The sequence below is a fragment of the Toxorhynchites rutilus genome, chromosome 2, assembly GCF_029784135.1.
Source record: "Toxorhynchites rutilus septentrionalis strain SRP chromosome 2, ASM2978413v1, whole genome shotgun sequence".
In the NCBI taxonomy this organism is placed as follows: domain Eukaryota; kingdom Metazoa; phylum Arthropoda; class Insecta; order Diptera; family Culicidae; genus Toxorhynchites; species Toxorhynchites rutilus.
In genome coordinates, this window is record NC_073745.1 from 102,348,787 (window position 1) to 102,365,698 (window position 16,912).

Sequence of the window (16,912 nt, forward strand, 5' to 3'; positions counted from 1 at the left end):
CAGCGATTCAAATAATATTGATAATTCCTTTAAGCGGGCATTATGAATTTTACTTTTTTGTACCAAAGTCATGGTCAATTCACTGATTTTTTTGACAGAATGTATAAGCTTTCAACTTAAATCAGATATCTCCAGGACCAGTGTATAAATACTCAGCTCAATTCAATTTTCAATTTGTCGATTTGAATCAAATTAGTTCAGCAATGCGTTCCAATTCTTGCAATCTTTATATTCATCTTGCTAGGTATATAACATTTGAGATTAACTATACAATTCCTATTCTCTTCCAACAAGCATTGACAGGTTATAATTTCTTCGCTACCAGAATGGCTCCCACTTTCCCCGTATGAGCAACTCCAAACTCCGTTCCGTCCTCATCGAACCACCGCAATGAAAAATTGCTAAATATGTATCGTAGAGTTGTGGGACGATTCCATTGCGGTATGCGGAAATGTCGATAGTCATTCTTGCCCGATGGGTGTCCAAGGAAACACCAGCAAGTAACAATGGGAGATAGCAAAAAAAAAGTATCACCAACTTCCGGAACGATAAATGGCATCTTTATTCGGCCACACAAACACACCCTCGCACACACACACACAGACACACACTCACCCGTATGAATTCAGCGGCAGTTTTGCTGTGGTCGACCGAGAGCCGAGTCAACTCAAGAGCATACCAGAATTTAGCACCACTTCTGTGTGATCCGGGGGTTGCTTCGGGTGGTCCTGTATGTGCGGCTTGAATCCACGTCTGCAACGGACAAGAACCACCATCGTGGACATATTCATACACAACAAGCAACCAGGAGGGGACAGTTCCGATTATCGGTGCTCGGCCGGATGTGCAACTGGATCCAACAACTTATCTAGACAATGAATTTTATGTTTCTCGATATCCGCTTCGTTCCTAAGATGGGATGCTCGTTTGGTGGTCTAATGTAGTAATGTGACTAGAACGCATACACCACACACCACAAGGACTTGGGACGACACCCTGGGATCCGGCTTGGAGATTTATGGGTGGAAAAACAATTCAACCAAAGCACTTACGCCAGGGAGGTGATCTTATTTTTTGTTGCTTTCTAACAAATGATATAAAGCATTTGTTGTGAAGTTTCACAGCGACAAACAGACAAGATTTTCAATAAAATTATAATGTTTTAGGTGCTCTTTTTCCCTGTCGAGGTCAATGTCAATGCTCGCAATAAAATCATCCCAAGTGGTTAGCTATCAACGTGACTCATGTCCGCATATTGAAGCGGACTGATAATTAAGTTGGTTCCTATTCACCAGAGGGACACAAAGGACAATTAAATCTTGCTTCCTGCGCGTTCGTGCCCTCCATCCGGACGGAATCCGCTGTCCCCGACGCCAAACGCACGTACTTCAAAACTCAGAACCTGAAATGTGCCACGCTTCAGCACAATTCCTCCATACCCAGCCCGTTGCCTCTTTCTTTCCCCAAGCATCATTCAACCGAGTCTTTCTGTGATCCTTCGCTTTTTTTTCTCCTCCGCCAGACTTCTTTCTGTATAGTTTATTGCAGAACGAATTAAGGAACGCTCCACTGAAATCTCGTTCCAGCTCCGTTCCTACGATTCCAGTTATCGTCAATACCCGAACGCAGCCTATGAGAATGAATAGCGGTGCCAGCGGAGGCGACTGCGAAGTCCTAGAGGGACGGTGCACAAATTGTTATGTTTTCCTTGAAATTTTTATCGAGCTTTGGGAGTATTTCAATTTTGAACGTTTTATGAACGTCAATTTCTTCAATTCAGAGTTCAATTTTCCAATTAATTCCTCCTATGGGAACACCGCGCGATTGAAAGTAACAGCAGCAGCGATAGTAAAAGGGCGCAGAAGGAAAATCCTTTGATATCTGCTTCACGCGGCAATGTGCTCCGTATTATGATAGCGCACACAGTCGGCAAGAGTGTCCCAAGTGTGTGTTTGCGATAAGAGTTTCTTCTAGGTGACAGTTTGTGGCCACATCGGCCAGTTTTGCGATCCGTTGAGAGTGTTTTACCTCTCTCGGGAAAAAGGCTTTTAGGCACAATGAGAGTCCCGTGGCCGTTTAGAAGACAGCCTGTCCATGCTTGCAGAGCGGACCGACGAACGAAACGATCTTCACAAAGACCTCAAGCGCCTGGAGTATCCACTGATGGTCTCACTTACAAGAATTCAGTAATGTTAAAAGATGTGTAGAAAGAGTACACATAAATTCTCAATATTATTTAACCAAATTCGAAAGAGTTCATAATATCGGCTGATTATTATGTTGAACAAATGTATGCATCAAAGCTTTTTCTTATAGGCTGATTAGACTAAAATTAATAAGTTATATAATTATAATCTGTTTAAGTGACGATAAAAATTGTCCTTTATGCAATTAACCATAATGGTAACACTGTTAGCGCCATTGGGAACCTAGAAATTTTCATTGGTCCTGATTCTCGAATACACTACGGATACACTTCACGGTGGAAACGGAATGAAACGTATTCGCGATGACAACGGTACGGTGTCGACATCTGGATACGAGATTAGTTTCCCACTAAACTTATCATTATAATATCAAATTATCTTCAGATGAAATTTTTGTATGAGATTGTTATATCACATGAAGAAAACAAAGTTTTCCACTCACATTGAATACCAGTTTGATACGAAGAAGATAATTTTTATTAATGATTTTTTATTTGAAAAGTGCTCATTCTCCCTGAAAACTCATCATTATCTTCGACACTTCACTAACTCGTAAAACGTAGTTCAATGGCATGCCGTTTATTTCGTTTCCACCGTGAAGTGTATTCCAGAATCAGGCCCATTGTGATTTTTGTTTATCGTTACCCAAACCTAGGGTTAATCATCGATTGAATTGCCTTTGCCGCAATTAATTTATTGGTTTATATCGTGTTAATTTATTGGTTTCCAGGATTCGCATTTCTAGGACAATGTTTGTCAGAAGGTTGTTGTACATCAACGGTGTTTGAAACAAGCATTGGCCTTCATGGTGAGCCATACATAGTGGATCAAAAACTGGTCAGGACAACGACCACATATCTTTTGCCTTTCAGCCACTTCTGAATGCAGTTAGAGGTATGGCAGGGATCTCTTTGCCGTTGAAATACCACATTCCAGTCCGTATTGCCGTATTTTTCGTAGCAGTGTTACCCTCGGTGAAATATATATACTTATTTCTAATGTTCATGTACATATTCATGAACACCGGATCCATTTTTTCATAGGGACCAAACGAAACACCATAATACCAGAAAGATGGATTGACTCATCAGCAGAGCTTGTCACTTGCAAGTTTTTTTGTCATTATCAATTGATTCATTTTAGATTATCGTGTTGAACTGAAACCAGTATATTCTCTAGGAGTACTGAAACTTCGATCCTAGTGTTTCGTTCAATGCTGCTGTCGTTTCCTTTCGATTTGAAAGAAAAAAGCCCCAATGGGTCAAAATCATTGTCATCGTCAATCTGGTTCATTTCGCATGCGAAATGATGCTCGCAGCTAGTCAATTGGAAGTTTTTCTTTCACATAGTTCCACCAAAATGGATTGTCACAAAGTGAATGCAATACACAGTTTCATCAGACATTTCTGAATTTTTCGTTTAAATATAAATTGCTCGAATAAATAACTCAAATGATTACTAAGCCATTTATCCCTGGCGCTTTGGCCGAAAAATCGAAGAAACGAAGAAACGTCAAAGATAGAAATGGCAATAATATCAAACATTCGCTGCTGAGAACTATGAATGTTGTCATTGAAAATAATTAGGTGTACCGGTAAGTTTTTTTTTTTATTTTACAACTGATAGCGTAACTTTATTATTATTCCAGTGAATTTCCAGACATTCGTTGGAAAGCTACTGTCATTGCGCGTCTTTTTCAGTATATGCCAAAAAGTTGAAGCGTAAACAACATAGTTTTTTGCCACTCCGTATATATCGAATTTCGTACCAATGAGAGTGATTTTGCGGGGAGTGTTACTTCATCACTTCAATGTGAAGAAAAAAGCTGCGGAAAGTCATCGAATTTTGGTGGAAGTTTATGGTGACCTTGCTCTAACTGAGCGAACGTGTCAGACTTGGTTTGCACGGTTTAAAAGTGGTGATTTTGACTTGGAAGACGAAGAACGTTCCGGAGCGCCAAAAAAGTTTGAAGATGAAGAATTGGAGGCTTTATTCGATCAAGATCCGTCACAAACGCAACAAGAACTTACACTTATACAACAGATACACTTGGAGTAGCTCAGCAAACCATATTCAATCGTTTAAAAGCAATGGGAATGAACCGAAAGATAGGACATTGAGTGCCGTATGAATTGATGCCACGAGACGTCGAACGTCGTTTTTTTACGTGCGAACAACTGCTCCAACGGCATAAAAGAAATGTTTTTTTGCATCGAATCGTTACTGGCGATGAAAAGTGGGTTCATTACGACAATCCTAAACGTCGAGCAACGTATGGATACCCCGGCCATGCATCAACATCGACGGCCGCGCGGAATATTCACGGCCAGAAGGTTATGCTGTCTATTTGGTGGGACCAGCTGGGTGGGGTGTACTATGAGCTGCTAAAACCGAATGAAATCATTACGGGGGACCTTTACCGACGACAATTGATGCGTTTGAGCCGTGCACTGAAGGAAAAACGGCTACAATACGAGCAAAGACACGATAAAGTTATTTTGCAGCACAACAATGCTCGGCAGCATGTCGCGAAACCGGTCAAAACATACTTGGGAAATGTGAGGTCCTATCCCACTCACCATATCCTCCAGACATTGCTCCGTCCGATTACTACCTTTTTCGATCGATGCAACATGGCCTGGTTGGCCAGCACTTCTCCTATTTTGATGAAGTCAAAAATTGGATCGATTCGTGGTTAGCCGACAAACCGGCCGATTATTTCCGCAAAGGGATCCGTGAATTGCCAGAAAGATGGGAAAAAGTTGTGACTAACGATGGGCAATATATTAAATTTGTAACCACTTTTGCCGAATAAAGCATTATTTTTGAAAAAAAAAGAAAGAAACTTACCGGTTCTCCTATTATAAAAATAAAATTTTGGATAGCTAAGAGAGAAAGTTGCTGAAAGATTGCCGAAATATACACTGTGTGATTGAAAAGAAGAAGTTACTAGAAATTGGCTGAAATTGGTTGCGGGAACATCAGGTGAATAGAGATTGGGTTTGAATAGATTATTCCAATTAGCAAATCTAGATCACGAATAGGAATCCACGGCACTGAATTAAGGTTGACAACCGAAACATACATTTTACAGTTTGATTTGTAGCTTCAAAACAAATTACCAAAAAGTGTTTCTATAGCTCGACAGAACAGACATGTTTCCTGAGATCTGTCTTCCTCAATGCTCCAAATTCTTCAGCTGGTCGAATTTACGGGAAATTAGGCCGATTCATGTCCTTTGGAACAAATCTAGAGCAACATGTCAAAAGGGTCTATCTCCTTTGATCGATTCTCTTCATCGATTTTCGCTTTTTGATGTTCATAGATACAATAAAAGAAACGCGAATGATGCAAGAACACTCAACTTTATGTTTAGTAGGTCGCAGAACTCTTTGTTATATAAAGGTATAATTTTTTTCAATTCGATGCCCAGAGAAATTAAACGTGCGGCAACAATGGCAGATTTCAAGAAAATGTGTATTTCACATGTAAAATCTGTTTTGTAAACAGGTTTTATGATTTTTTTTCCTAAATCATTCAATTTCGTACCAATTAAAATTAATAAAAATTATAATTGATTAAAATTAATAAAATTTATTTACAGGTTAAACCACCATGTTCGTACTGATGATGATGATTTTTTGTTGTTGTTTTGTTAATGTATATTCTAAAAAAAATAAGCGTTGTCTACGAGAGTTTTAGCCTCGCGCGCGTTTGGTGGGCCTGGACTATATTAATGGAACACTGGCAGAACACTGATACATAATGAAATTTTTATGTGGGTCTGAAGTGGAAACTGGAATGGGGATAGCTCATTCAGAATTGTCGTAAACTATCTTTTTATAAGATGGTTATATCGAGTATTTCTGAATGTGGCAGATCTCTATCATCTTCTAAGTAGACACTTTTAGATATTGGGTTCGATCCCCAATCTGTCAAGGATCTTCCCGGGTTGGGAATTTTTTTGACATGCCTTAAAAAACTTGGGTCTGATGTTGGGATTATCATTATGATAATGTCGATACGGATAGGACCATTGTTTTTCTTTTAAAGTTTTTGCCTATTTATGATGTTCGATTAATAGAAATTCATGCCTGCAACAGAATCAGTTCGCTCTTTTGTTTTATAATACTGATATCTTAATTTGGTTAAATATAAATATTATCTATTAGATAAATCGGCCAGTTCAAACCTTTGTAGGGGTATGAGGTGAGTCATCATCATCTTTCGATAACCACGGCCTTTCAGACGGATTTTGCTCCAGTATTGCCATGTAGTTTGATGAACGAGGTTCCCTTCCACACTCCTTATCGTCGAACACATCGGGAAATTCTTTTACCGCTGAATTATTAATGAAATAGAAAGTAGATGAAAAGAATCGATCAAAGAAGATAGGTCCTTTTGACATGTTGCTCTAAAAAGAGTACATCCTCGGAGGTATACCACTTTACCGTTGATTTCGCGTTGCGGCAAGATGTTAAATCTGGCTCGGAGACAAAAAATCCTTGTGGTTACGAATCGTGGGTAGAAGTCGTTCGTGTAAACATTCCTTGATGCTGTTGATCGAAGCAGTTGTAATCAGGACCCGAAATCTTCGAAGATGAAAAATGAAAGTCGAAAACAAGCGTTGAGAGCGAGGATGACTGATGAACTTCTAGCAAATGGTTATTCTAATTGACGTGACTAATAAATGAGGGGCTTAGAATGAAAGGGGTGTAAGTGATTTGATCGATTTCTCTACATCGACTCTCTCTTTTGGTCATAACTTAGCTCCAAACCCATTCCCAACTGTATTTAACAATGTGTAAGATAGGTCAAAACCTCATCTATCGGATTCTATAACAAACTCAAATTGGAACGTTTTTGTAGTTGAGTTATTAACTAAAGAAAAAGTTCATGAAGAGAAATCGTTCAAGTCACTTACACCCCTTGCATTCTAAGCCCCTCAAATACAAATCCATCTTTTCAGTCAACATGACTTTAATCGACACTTGTACTCCCCCTGACAAGAATCTAGTTACCCGCGTGCATAATCTTATTTTTACGTCCATATAAAGTGAAACGAGAACTTGATTTCTGATGCAAAAAAGTAGTGACACCATTAATGAACGGTTGATTATCTACTCACCGAGAACTCGAACCAACGAACTTAGACAGTTATCAGGTATGCTATAAAGGTCCTCGCGTTAGTATTAGCAAATCGCGTGCAAAATAGCGTGCAATTTGGAAGGAATTCTAAACAAAATTTTAGTTCACTTTGTCTCCGAGTTCAATTTTATTAAATAAGCGTATAGAAAAACGGGTTATTGTATTAACAAAATTCACAAATTTGTTAGTGTTTCTGGACACAACACGGCACGCTATTCCATATGTGTGATTAATTTTCGTGTACGATACAAAACAATCTAGCTCACTAGCATTGATACATGCATACGTGATACATGAGAGAGAAACGAATTCATTTTGAGGCGAGTCACTTCAAAATGCAATGAAGTTCATTTGACGGGGAAGAATGGAATGGGACAGTCGAGTCGTAAAGGAAGAAAGCAAGCAAACACCCGATTGACTGTTGAGTCATGTTGACGGGGAAACTGCTGGAAGAAGCCAAAACTCATTTCCAATTGAATACGAAGGCGAATTTCTTCATAGTCCCCTGACTGGCCTGAGTTGAACGTGACTATGCCGAGCCCTGGTTGTAATGAGCGGTTGACAAATTTTACCGTAGCCAAAAATTGCCTGCCAAACAATAGTCTTTTTGCCGATTTTTTCCTACTTTAATGGATGTTCCAGGCAGACTCTAATATTCTTTCTTTTTGCACCGTATAATACTGCGGCCGTGACAATGATTTATTGAGTTTGACGCATGTTTCGTTGTCCATAGTACGACTCAGCAAGCATCGTATCGTATGGCTTTTGTATTCTGGGCCTGAATGATGCTTCTTGTTTTAGGATTCGTTTTGGCTGCTTTTTCTTCTAATAGGTTTCTAGATTCGGAATTCGTTATGAACGTTTGATTTTGACGTGTCAACCTTTTTAATGCGAACGCCTTCATTATACGATTACCCAAACTAGGGCTGGCAGAACCTTTTTTCAATCCGTTTTCGGTTTATCCTTACTGAACTTTCAGATCACTGTTCGCACAGCTTTCTCACCCATTTTCGCTAACTTCCACTGTGACAATCGAGGTTCTGTACTCCATTTGAGCATCATTTTACGATGTCGTTCTGTTGAAAGCCGACGCATTTTGAAAAAAAAAATTGTCAGAAAATATCTGCCCTGCACAGGTGCTGTGTAATAAACTTAAACAGCGCGGCAACAAAAATGGACTATATATGAAGGATTTCGAAATGGCACCGATTTCCGACTTCGTCCATGCTTCCTGGATCAGTCTTTATGCTGGTTCAACTCGAACCTATATTTAGTCACATTTCGTGTTGCATTGTTGCATTGTATGTTTCCAATGATTCCACCGGCCCATGAAGTGCATTAGGCGCCATCACCCATTGTATGATATTCCCGATGACGTATTATTAGAGTAAAAGTGGTGTGCAAACGATCCATGGTTGCATGAGTCAACTGCTCTGGTGGGCGATTAGTCGACCGTAAAATGGACAAAAAGCGCGATGAGTTTCTCGAACCACGGTTAAGGTTTTCGTTGAAAAATTGTCAAAATTCACAAGCATTGTTTAGGTGTCAGTCTTTTCAAGATGAAATGGCAGGTCAAACTCAAACTCACAAAGCAAGCAACAACCGGCATAAAACTGAGGGGAGCATCAATGAATTCTCGCGTAATTTTTGAAAAGAACCTATCTACATTGATCGATGCTCTTCATCGACATTCTCTTTCGGTAATGACATGGCGATAAAAGCATTTCCTGATGTGTTCGAAGATCAAGATTGTAGAAGGAAACCTCGTTCATAAAACTATTTGGCAAAACTGCCGCCAAATATGTCTGCAAGGCCGTGTTTATCGAAAGAAAAAATCAATGAAGAGAATCGATCAATGTAGATAGGCCGTTTTCAAAAACTATGCGAGAATTATTTGATTGGCACTGAAATAAATCTTGTGCGCTTGTGAATGTTCCAATTTGGCCATGAAGTTGGTTGCCTGTACTGCGTACTTTATATTTCCTTTAAGCGGTCCATATACGTTCAATACCATTTGCGCAAAATTTTAGTTTGTGCAATATATTTGTTCGTCTAGAGACAATATTGAAAGGTTGTGCAATATGTTGTGTTATTTTCGGAATCATGAAAATATATAGTGCAAACGGGAATCAATTGTTGGTCACTAACGGTCGTTTGAACTAGTCATCTCAAGCACGCGTTATTATCACGAGTAACAAAAACTATGGATGGGTTATACTTATGATATAACCGCAAGGTTGACGTAGGACTGCCGTTTGATTAGTAATCATTTGTGTGTTTTCAATTAGCAATAATCGCACTTCGAATGTTCCTCATTAGGTACGATATCGCCGCTGCGCAGAGCTATTGATTAAATTATTGATTAAACTAGTTAATGAATGAAACAATGTACGAATTCAATTGCAAACAAGTCCCAATTTAGATCAATTTATGCATTATGGTAGTGGTTATCGCAGCAAATAGTTATCAACATTTTGCATAATCATCGAACGATATGCGTAGAAGTTCAGTGAGCTGGCGAAATGAAGGAATATGCAGTCTCGAATAACCGAGCCAAAATGTTTCATTACGTGTTAGCAGAACGAATTCCGGAGTGTAAAAATGCATGAGGGTATAAAAGTACTGTCGAGATCTGGAATGCCGATTTTTCCAACTTATTAGTTTCGGAATCTGTGTTGGGAAAACACATTCCGGTATGCAAAAATGCAAGTGAGTACAAAGTACTCGTAGCTTACATCTCGTCTCAGGGAAACATTCCGATTTGCAGAAGCGCAAACGAGTACAAGAGTATCCGCGGCTTGCATCTATTTTGCAATGCCAATTTCCCCACTCTCCATGGTTTTGAAATCTGTGTTAGGGAAACATTCCGATTTGCAAAAACGCAAACGAGTACAATAGTACCCGCTGCTTGCATCTAATTTGCAATGCCGATTTCCCTTGGCTCCATGGTTTTGAAGTCTGTGTTAGGGAAACATCCATTCATTCCAGCGATCGTACCTCAATCGTTGGGCAATCATAACTGAGTGAATTTCCAGGCGACACTCGCTTCATACCAATTGGTGTGATTTCAATAGCCTGTTTTGAAAACAATTTTAAGGCTATTGAAACAAGTTTTTGGATCAAAAAGTAACAAGCATAGAACACGTAGACATTTTATGTTTAGAAGCTATTAACGCCCAAAATCTCGTTCTCCGGTGTAACGCTTTCGTTTTCGAAACTTTGAACTTACAACCCAGTATAGAAATGATAGACGTAGTCCTACGTCAAAAAGTCGAAAAAGAATTTATTGATGTGCACCGTGGTCTTCCGGCTCGGCTCTGCTCGGCTGACCAATACCCCAAAAGTATTTTCGACCACACGTCGCGCACATTTTGCACAACCTTCAATATCGCCTTTATACGGTACAATAATATACAATATTGATTGATTGATATTGATATTGGGTATACAAAAATCGTGATACTTTTAGAACAGCTCTTGTAGATAGAGTGGTTCACTCTATCCCATACCATTAAGTATTTCCATAGCCATAACCGATTTTGCTTCAGCACTACGAAGGGATTTCTCTAGAGATAGGCAATAGACAAAAAATCGAAGATGAACCAAAACACATGTAAGAAAAGCAGTTGTCAAAAATTAGCTGAACATTCAAAATAGCCGTACTTGTCAGCATAAGTGAGAGACATTAGTACCAACATTTCACTATGGTCCAGGAGGTGCATTTAAGTGGAAATTAGCATCTAGAGCTCAACAGTGATACTCTAGACAAAAACTGTCTTCGACAAAGTTATTACATATAAAAAAGCGCTTATTTTTATGTTATCAAAAATAGGGTGACCAAAATTTACGATGAAATAAAAAATCCAACTTTCTTATCTGTATAGATAGAGGTAAACATAGTTCGACAATATTGTAGCTCTGGTTATTTTAAGTAACTTTGTGGAACAATATTTCTTTCTATCTCTTCAAATAACCGATATAGCGCTTTTTCTCTAGGTTGAGTTAGGGTTACCATGAAAAAAAAGGTTTTTTTTCTCTAACTTTTATATGTAAATTTCTACATCAAAACTGTCTTCGAATGATCTTTAGAGCTTTCCAATCCACGCATTTTACGGTGCAAAACTTGTATGTACCTTAATGCTAATCAAAGTTATTGATGTTTTTTCCCCGAAAACACGACCTTTTCATTTGCTTGTCGTTCTTTTTGGGGCGAACATAATAAAAAAATATTGATGGCATTTTAAAGAGCACATTTGACTCTACATAAGGTGAAACTTTCAAAAGAGTGTTATTTTTTGTATTTGAGTAAATTAAATTTGAAATTATGAGTTTTTGCATATAAATGAACAAGTTGCAATTTTTAAATGCATATAGTAAGCGTAGACTTTAAAGCAGCATCACTTCAGTTCAGTCTTATAGCCACTCAACATGGAGGTTCAAAGAAGACACATTGTTGATTTCCTTTTTCGGTGGACGAAATATAGAAGACGTTATACAATTATTACGAGAAAAATTTCTGACTATTTTCTTTTTCTACAATAAAATGTATTTATTGTATAAAAAGAAAAGCGGGTACCGACAAATTATCAAATGCTTCCTGAGTAGAAACCGTATAAAGAACAACTCGGAGCTCGACGTGTTATTTTTTAGTAAAGTATTGACATATTTTACTGGCGATGAGTTGATTGATGACATTATTTTACCAAACTTTTGTTGTTCCTATTGTTTTATTCAAATTTATTTTTATAATCTTCCGTATGTACATATTAACCTGTTTTAGTTGTTATAATGGAAATTAAGTTCATAGTAATAATTAAAAATCATACAAATAAAAAGCTACAAAATCAAATGCTTAGCATTTTCCGGAATCAGAAGATCGGAATACTCTGGTGTTTGTCTATTACTATGAGATAATACTGGATCCGAAGCTGTTACGAAGCCCAGTTCTTCAGCCGACATTTTTTCTGTAATCTCCCGAACACGGATACACTTCATCCTTTGGCTCGGCTCAGGGCTTCCTTTCTTGCCTTCTAGCAGTATTAGAAAAGGTATTTTTTGAGAAAACCAAGATTTCTTCGAGCCACGTTGCATTTTGCCGTTCAAATCGGGAGCGTGTACGAGCACATTTCGACCACCGTGTTGAGAACTTTAACTTCTAAAATTTCAGGCACTTTCTGGCACTCAAAACACATATATCTTGGCATTTTTCTCGTAATAATTGTATAACGTCTTCTATATTTCTTCCACCGAAAACAAAAACAAAAATGTGTCCTCTTTGAACCTCTATGTTAAGTGGCTATAAGCCTGAACTGAAGTGATGCTGCTTAAAGTCTACGCTTACTATATGCATTTAAAAATTGCAACTTGTTCATTTATATGCAAAAACTCATAATTTCAAATTTAATTTACTCAAATACAAAAAATAACACTCTTTTGAAAGTTACACCCTATGTAGAATCAAATGTGCTCTTTAAAATACTATCAATAATTTTTTATTATGTTTGCCCCAAAAAGAACGACTAGCAAATGAAAAAGTCGTGTTTTCGGAGAAAAAACATCAATAACTTTGAGTAGAATTAAGATACAAACAAGTTATGTATCGTAAAATGCGTGGACTGGATAGCTCTAAAAGTCATTCGAAGACAGTATTGATGTAGAATTTTACATATAAAATTTAGAGCAAAAAACTCGTTTTTTTCATGGTAACCCTAACTCAACCTAGAGAAAAAGCGCTATATCGGTTATTTGAAGAGATAGAAAGAAATATTGTTCCACAAAGTTACTTAAAATAACCAGAGCTACAATATTGTCGAACTATGTTTACCTCTATCTATAAAGATAAGAAAGTTAGATTTTTTATTTCATCGTCAATTTTGGTCACCCTATTTTTGATAACATAAAAATGAGCGCTCTATTATATGTAACAACTTTGTCGAAGACAGTTTTTGTCTAGAGAATCACTGTCGAGCTCTAGATGCTAATTTCCACTTAAATGCACCTCCTGGACCATAGTGCATTTGCCCCAAAAAAAAATCTTGAATCGAAAATACGTAACTCGCGTAAATTTGAAAGTCGCGATACTGTTTGAACAGACCTCGTATATTTTAAAGATTTTGAAAATAACACAATATAAACACAACAACCCCTCGACGAAAAATTATATTGCACAAACCAAAATATTGCGCAATAATATTGAGCGTCTATGGGCCGCTTAAGTCTCTATTTATAATAATATTTTATTCCTTTGGATTGGACGGTGCATTCGCGCATTCCGTTCCACCAAGAAGCCCTAGCAATGCTCTTGTTCCATGTGAAAAACAACATCCCTTCAAGACACAACCCTCCGTTCCGCTCCATACCAACTTTTATCGATTTCCACCCGGCATTTCCACTCCAGAAACTTCACAATCAGATGTTTCCAGTCCCGGAACTGCCACACACCGATCTCTGGTTTCCTACTGCCGAGGATGCCCCGGACGACGGGGGAGAAAATATGTGACGTTGCGGATGTGCGGCACGCGTCACTCGTAGATTCTCGACAGTTTCTGCCGATCCGCTTGGATTGCTTCCCTCGTGTTCCTCACGCGCTGCTGTGTGTATAAATTCCCTTCTCGACGCGGAGGAGAATACACCACCAAAGGGATTGATTGCATTATTCATCAGGCCACATGATGTGGAACGGACTTGCGCAAACCACCCAGGGGCCTTGACTTCGGCGAAAGTTCAATTTGGTTTTGCAGCAAAACTATCACTTTCATTAGCGGCACCTTGCAACCGAAATTGATGAGTTTTTGGGACCCATTTCTGGTACCAAAATTCGTACTCCTTTACTCTTTCGCCGTATGAAATCCTCTGTGCTTCAAAGCTGCTCCTTTTCCAATCGTCACCGGACATCGTAATAAATTTGAAACATCACTTTGCGCTCGACTGAGCCTGAAAATCAGCAGCAGACTTTTCCGTTTTCCGGCAGCTCCGGTCTGGCAGCATTCCGGGGCGACTGATGCGAATACCGACGAAGCAAGAACCCACAAAACCATGAACGGATTTCCACGAGATGCTTCCCGTTCTAATGGCTCATGGACGTAACATCAGGCACGGGGCAAGGGTGGGTATACTCAGTCGGGGGGCAGAAATGCGTCAGCTGTTCTGAAGGACTTCAGATTCCGCCGACATCGGCGTCATGGTCGACGTCGTTGCCGCCGCGTCTGATCCAGTTGCTGCTCATAGGGTGTATTTTCCAATTCACGCACCGGTTAAGATTGGGTTCAATTGATTTCTGTGTCAAATGAATGCATCCTCGTTCAGTGAGAATTCAACGGTATTGCCGGTGGGGGCGGCGGAAGATTGCCATAAAAATTTTGCGAATTCACAATGTCATTGGAATGAACTTAACGAACTCGTTAATTCAACATTAATTTGAATTAAAATATTCCAGCCATATGGCACCCGCCATGTTTTTGATGCCAACATCTCACACGTCAGAAGTATTTGTTTTCTTCAAAACAGCGATCCGCGTTGACGGCAGTGAGTTTCGTTTACTAGTTTAGGGGAGCGTCAAAGAACAGCTGTTTTTCAGTCGGAGTGAACGTTTTCAGAATTAAAATTATGAATTAAAATTAGCTTTCCCATATCAAATTAGTATTCTGTTTAAATTAAAAACATTTTTGTTTGCAGGTGGGGAAAAAGTCTCATACGTAAAATATTTATGAAGACAACTTTATATTATAAAGAAAAAAATCAGCAACAATGTTGGAATTGTATGACCATATGGTTGAATGAAAGTCAGAAATACGTGTTTCTAATAATTAAATAACATAATGTGAAAATTTTCATTAAAATTTTAAAATTTGAAAACCGGCTTCGTGTCTTCTAATCTGGTAGAGATTACACTAACGATTTTGGGACCCAAATTATGACTCAAACTTGAAGTCGCCACCAGACCTCGACGTTATCGCGAATTACCAATTTACCACCATCTGACATATCGTGATGTCGATGATGAACTTTTACAGCAGAGGGATAGTGAGATAGGCGGTGACGGTAGGTAGAGTGAGATAGCGATAATCGTGTCATACACCTGCATTATTCGGTTTAAAAAATTTAATGAAATGTCGTTTTGAACATATGTAAAATATTTGGAACAGGAGAAAAAACATTAAATCTCTTCCAAGATAACATTAAAGTATACAGTGAAATATAAAAATATATAATCTTTGGCTCACATTTTGCAGGTAAGGCACACTAATAGTTTCTCATGTCATCTGTAGAGCGTAATTTTTTGTTCGTCACACTGATCCAGTGGTGTAGCGTGATCTGGTGACACCCGAGGCGGGTTACTAGAGAATCTCCCCTCCATAATATTTAGTGTTGTTTTCGAATGAAAAATCAAACTTATTTAAACAAGAAACATATATTAGGCTGTCAAAAAAGTCCTGCGGTATTTCCACGAGGTGTCGTTGTAAGCGCGTAGTTCTAAGTGTATTCATTGTATCGAGTCATACTATAGCTTGTTGGAAAGGTATTTTTGCGCACTATAATATAGTCCTTGACAGTGTTTTGTTTGGTTAAGTCGTTCGTGAGTTATAGTGTCGCAAATATGGAGCAAATTGAAGAGAAAATCCGACATATTTTACAGTACTACTATGACAAAGGCAAAAATGCATCTCAAGCTGCCAATAAAATTTTTGCAGTTTATGGACCTGATACAGTTTCCATTTCCACTGCACAACGATGGTTTCAACGTTTTCGTTCTGGTGTAGAGGTCGTCGAAGATGCGCCACGCTCCGGAAGGCCTGTCGTCGAAAATTGCGACAAAATCGCTGAATTAGCCGAGAAAGACCGGCATAGTAGCAGCCGTAGCATCGGCCAAGAGCTGGGGATAAGTCATCAAACTGTTATTAACCATTTGAAGAAGCTTGGATTCACAAAGAAGCTCGATGTATGGGGGCCACACACGTTGACGCAAAAAAACATCTTTGACCGTATCGACGCATGTGAATCGCTGCTGAATCGCAACAAAATCGACCCGTTTCTGAAGCGGATGGTGACTGGCGATGAAAAGTGGGTCACTTACGACAACGTGAAGCGCAAACGGTCGTGGTCGAAGCCCGCTGAAGCGGCTCAGACGATGGCCAAGCCCTCATTAACGGCCAGGAAGGTTCTGCTGTGTGTTTGGTGGGATTGTCAAGGAATAATCTATTATGAGCTGCTTCCCTATGGCCAAACGCTCAATTCGGACCTGTACTGCCAACAACTGGACCGCTTGAAGGTAGCACTCATGAAGAAGAGGCCATCTTTGATAAACAGAGGCCGCATTGTCTTCCATCAGGACAACGCCAGGCCACACACTTCTTTGGTGACGCGCCAGAAGCTCCGGGAGCTCGGATGGGAGGTTCTTTTGCATCCGCCGTATAGTCCGGACCTTGCACCAAGTGACTACCACCTGTTTTTGTCCATGGCGAACGAGCTAGGTAGTCAGAAGTTAGCCACAAAAGAGGCCTGTGAAAATTGGCTATCCGAGTTTTTTTCCAATAAGGAAGCGAGCTTCTATAACAGAG

The 16,912-nt window shown here is 39.1% G+C and overlaps 1 protein-coding gene and 1 pseudogene across 1 annotated transcript in view; both read right to left on the reverse strand.

Annotated features, from left to right (window-relative positions):
- The window catches only part of LOC129765197 (coatomer subunit beta'), a 314,457-nt gene that overhangs the window by 263,372 nt on the left and 34,173 nt on the right, over nucleotides 1–16,912 (reverse strand). The gene's annotated exons all lie outside the window — the stretch shown is intronic.
- Nucleotides 9,628–9,700, reverse strand: LOC129772275 (U4 spliceosomal RNA; annotated as a pseudogene).